Consider the following 5457-nt stretch of genomic DNA (forward strand, 5'->3'; position numbering starts at 1 on the left):
CAGTTTGTCACTCAGCGAGCGCACCATCTCACTCAAGGAGTTTACTACATCATTCAACAATTTCGACTCATTGCCGTGCTCTTCCACCAACTCCTCTCTTTTTCGAGCACCAAGAGTTGGTTTTTCGCAATCACGGCAAAACCAATGAAGCAATTTAGCAATTTAGCAATGAAGCAATTTAGCAAAACTGATTCATGCATTCATTGTCTCTGACTTTATGCAAGCGTGCAAAATTTCAGATCGATTAAACAGGTAGACGCGTGTCAAATATGGATGATAAGGTTTGTGGCAGACAAATTATTTTTCAATTTTTTTAATACTGAAACAAAAAAAAATATTTTTTAAATTGATTAGGTATTCTGTCAATTGATTCATTCATTGTCTCCAACTTTACGCAAGTGTGCAAAATTTCGGATCGATTGGACAGGTAGAAGTGTGTTAAATATAGGTTATAAGATTTGTAGCAGACAGACAAACAAACAAGAAGAGAAGTTAAAGAGAAGTGTTGGAAAAAATGCGACTGAATGTGGGAGCTACTTACACAGTTACAACCATGGTTGACCCACGAGAAGTTCCGTCTTTCAGTTCAGCTTTCTCATTACGTCACGTAGATCGAGAAACGTAAACAAACCCGTCATTTCCATGACGGATTGGTTGACTGCTTTGATCGCATTTCGGTGATTGGTGAATGCCCGTGACGTCACTGAGATCAGTGACGTCACAGGCGAACAACAACTACTGTTGCGTAAAGTGAAGTCCATGGGGATTGAGGGAAACGTACTCCAATGGATCAGAGATTTTCTAGTAGATCTATGAACAAGGCACGAAAAGGAAAAGAATCGGCGACAGGCCACATCAGGCCTACACTTCAGCGCCGACATCACTATGTTATGTTATGTTAATTCCATAAGAGTTCGAGTTGTCGAGATAAAAAGGTATTATTATTTGTTTGCGAATGTTTTTAAAGCCTGCACTCGCGCCAAACTCTATTATCTTTTTCTCATCCGACCCACATTTTTCGACTCTCCGTCATGACACCAGTCAATAATGCTGAAAAGTCCTATATCTCCGACATTTATCACACGTTTTCTCATCCACCGCGAAGTCTCCTGATTCCCTAGCATTCTACATCACTCTCGGTAGCATACCATATTCATCGTCACAGTCACATAATTATTCAATTTCCTCGAAATATTTTAACAGGTTGTTAGCTTGGTTGATGTTGTTCCGTGGTTACACGCAGACAGGAGGTAAGTTTGGCACTTTAATGGGTTTAATTAAAAGGAGCCCAGCCACGGCCGTAGAATTGTCACAACTTTAGGTACTCGTCCTTTTAATTTAATTGAGAAATTATGAAACGCATTTTGATTTGCTGATACATATTTATGTATCACTAAATAACTGAATTTTTTTAACGTCGCATTGAAATTTTGATACAGGATTGTCATAAATTTCTAGCAATTTTTGGCGATTAATATTTCGGATCAATTTTAAATTTATATGCTTATGTGATATATACGCAGTCAGAGTATAGCTAATCGACAAAACTGGTCCGGGGCATACATGGTTGATACTAGTTCAACCATGAGGGTATATGTTTTTTTTATCTAGAATGAAATTACAGTTCTAATTTTCCTAATTTATAATTTTTTGGTTCACGTCGAAGAAGAATATCGAACGCCATGTTGACTTCGCCGCATGTAAGGACGCGGTTACCGTCGATTTAAATTTGTGCTATTAGTTGTTTGCAGTCTTGAACTTGTAGAGTTGTAGTCTTACTGACTTAGCTACTTCAACTTCGAAAGTTCGAAGTTTCGAAGTTCGAACCACTAAATTTCACCAGTCACTATTTTTAAGTTTATGTTTTTTTTCAATTTTAGATCTACTGCATTAAGAATATGTGTAATAGGCCTACTCGGAAAATGTCTAATAAAATTGTTTTAACTACAGCCGCAGGGTAGGCTACAGATTTGTCAAGTTACAGTAGGCCTAGGAGGCTAGGCCCTAGGCTGAGCCCGCCTAGCCTCTAGGTAGCTACCTACCTACAATCATTTCAATGTTCATTAATCATAGTGGCAAAGCAGAGAGTTTTTTAGAATCTCCCTCAAGTTCATTTGTGAGTCCTAAAAGTAGACCAGTAAAGTATCCTGGATACCAGCAGAATCATACATGAGAAATTGATTTAAATCTTGGGTAAACAAGGAAATTAAAAATGAACTGATTCTATAAAAGCTGTGGTTTGCCACTATGTTCATTATTATGCCATTTAGGCACCTAGGTATGTCAAATCATGTGTATTATTAATACTGTAAATAATACAGTATAAATGTTTGTGTGAAAATATTCTCTACCGTCAATGCCACTAAAGTCGCCACCTCACTAAAGTTGCCACGCTACAGAGTACAGAGAAAAGGAAATATTAAAATGGACCCAATACAAACATTTCATTACCGTAAAATGGGGTAGGGTAAACGTGGTAGGGTAAACGCGGTACATTCCGACACATTAAGGACGCATCGAGCATAGTGACAAACCAGAGATTTTTTAGAATCAGTTCATTTTCAATTTTCTCATTTAATCAAAATTTAAACCACTTTCTTATGTATGATAATGCTGGTATCCAGGATACTTTGCTGGTCTACTTATAGGACTCAGAAATGAACTTGAGGGAGAGTCTAAAAAACTCTCTGCTTTGTCACTATGGCATCGAGAAATGAAAAATTATAAAAAAAAACCGTATGCCTTACGTAAGTTCTGTTGCCTTCACATGACTCTCAAAACACTTCACTACGCGCCGCGGCGCCGGTATGGAAAATTGGGCAAAAACCACCCGTGGCCGAGCAAAAATCACCCTTGCACGTGGTAAACCTTCACCCGTGCACGTGAGACGGTGAGACAATCTCACCCGTATTTTTAGCCTTTCCACCCGCACCCGTAGGGCCGTAGCGCACGCGGTTTACGAGGATTTCACCTGTAACGACCATAAGAGAAGTATGCCACAAGAAATAACTCATTAAACGCAAGCCAGCTTAGCCAGGCATAACCAGATCTGAAAAACAGTTATATATTACGGCTATTGTAATAATTGTTTCAAATACCTAGTGACTGGATAGATCATGGCTCACCTATACTAAGTGGACACGAAGTCCGAATTCCGGAAAATTGTGCCACCGACAGTCAGTCCGCGCCATATCGTAATGAGCTGACAAGTGAAGAACGCTTTAATAATGGATTCAAATGGATTATGAGCGAATTCACACAACCTTTGAGAGAGCTGTATGATGATAGTTCAGACGGCCCATTCTTTTACTGGATATAAATTTCTAGTTGCTTAGTCGATATAATTTTCTATTAAGAGTCAACGATTAACTCGATCGCAGGTAAAGAAGCATAAGTGAGCGACATATGTGAATAAAATTATTCGTAGGAAGTAACTTATCAACGCCACGTCATTCATTTAAAACAACTACTAAGGTATTCAAGTAATAAACAAAATCAGCGAGGTCTTCATGTTCCAAAAACATGACTGTGGCGACTATATATATACGTTTCCTCAAGTTACCCCCGCAAATCGTTTTCTAAGCTTGTATATCATAATTTAGCGGAGTTACCATCAACTATAACTCAATATTATTATTCATGTTTTTGCCTTAAGCATCACTATTAATCATCAACTGCAATTGATATGCCGGTAAATATGAATTACCTACATATTTATAATATTACCACTGACCTAGGACATTGCAACATTAAGTAATTCTAGTAGTCATAATCATTTACATGTCTGTAATACAGTGCGTAACCTGGTCTCCAAACCTTGATGCTTTGAGTGAGGAGAAGTTAAAATATGCTTCTTTCCGAAATAGAAAAGAAGAAGAGCAATACGCTAGTGCAGTCTGGTCTCTGGTTTGTGCGCCTTTGCCGAAAGAGAGGGCGATCGGTACACGATACGTTTGACAACAGTCAGGCAGAGAGGGACTTGTACCGCACTGCTAGGGTACCCCACCTCNAAAATCACATGGAGCCAAATCGGGGGATCAAGCCGGCCAAGGAAGGTCACCACTCAAGGAGAAGAGGCGCTCTGCAAAATGTTGTCTCGCAAGATCCATTGGACATCGCGCTGTGTGGGCCGTGGCTCCATCTTGTATGAACCAGACATCCACGACATTCATTTCAGGCCAGTTCTGCCAAAAGAAAGGCGTCAATCCTTTGCGTGTACTGAGCTTCAGTCACCTTTACTGTGCGATCGTTTTCCTCAGAGAAATAAGGGCCAATTAATTCGACTTATGACCCTGCACAGCGCACAGTCAGGCTTTCCCAATTACAGGAGTACGCCTCGAAAGCAAACGCACGCTGCTCACTTGTCCATTGCATTGTGGCAACTGACTAGGCGGGACACCAAACTTCATGACCTTACCTTCCACATGAAATGCTTTCCGCCATTTTCCTATACAACATCTGGCTGCTTAGCGCGAAGTACCAAACAGGAAGTTTCCGTGAATCGCTCTGAATTAGAGAAATAAATTTATTATCAGCGTCGGACTCATTTGGGCCGAAATTGAACAAGGCTCTCATGCAGCACTCATTAAGGCCCAATTTTAAATCGAATGTGATCTCGACGTAATTAACATCCAGCAAAGCTTCATCACACTTCGCTTCGGACTTCAATGTCGTAATATTTTCGTTATATTCACACTCTGGGAACAACACCGAATTACGAGTAGTGGGTTTAAATATAATAAAAATAATTGCACGAAGTTATTACTTAACAACATTTAAATAAATAAATAATAATAAATAATAGCGGTTTCAGCGTTTATTAGGCCGTAGGCCTGTCGCCGATTCTTAACATCGCAGAACATTCACATCATTTTGAGGTCTCGAACTCGCAACTCACTGCTACAATTCTGCTGAGCTTAATTAACCGCCCGGCAGCTGATTGCTTGTGCCCATTGGGGTTAGGTCGAGTCAGGTACAGCCGTACAGTTTATGTTAGCGGAAAGTGATTGCCTATGCCCTCCACACTGGGGTTAGGTCGAGTCAGGTACAGGTTCGGTTGGTGTGTTTCACCCCCCCCCTCCGCCCGTATTGCGTCAAGTGAGGAAGAAGAGGCCAAGTTTCCTTGAGGCGTTGCTGGTCATTGACTTTTTTTGGTGGAGTGTAAATAAAAGATAAATTTCGCTTTAGATAACTTTGTAATCTAAAGCGAATGAGAGACATTGTTGTGAGATGTGTGTATTATAAAGGAAAAAAGTGTAAAATGAATGAAGAAAAAGAAGAAGGGGGGTGAGGTGGTGAATAACTGGATATAAATTTCTAGTTGCTTAGCCGATATAATTTTCTATTAAGAGTCAACGATTAACTCGATCGCAGGTAAAGAAGCGTAAGTGAGCGACATATGTGAATAAAATAATTCGTAGGAAGTAACTTATCAACGCCACGTCATTCATTTAAAAC

Source organism: Hyalella azteca, unplaced genomic scaffold (genome assembly GCF_000764305.2).
Source record: "Hyalella azteca isolate HAZT.00-mixed unplaced genomic scaffold, Hazt_2.0.2 contig15116, whole genome shotgun sequence".
Taxonomy (NCBI): Eukaryota; Metazoa; Arthropoda; class Malacostraca; order Amphipoda; family Hyalellidae; genus Hyalella; species Hyalella azteca.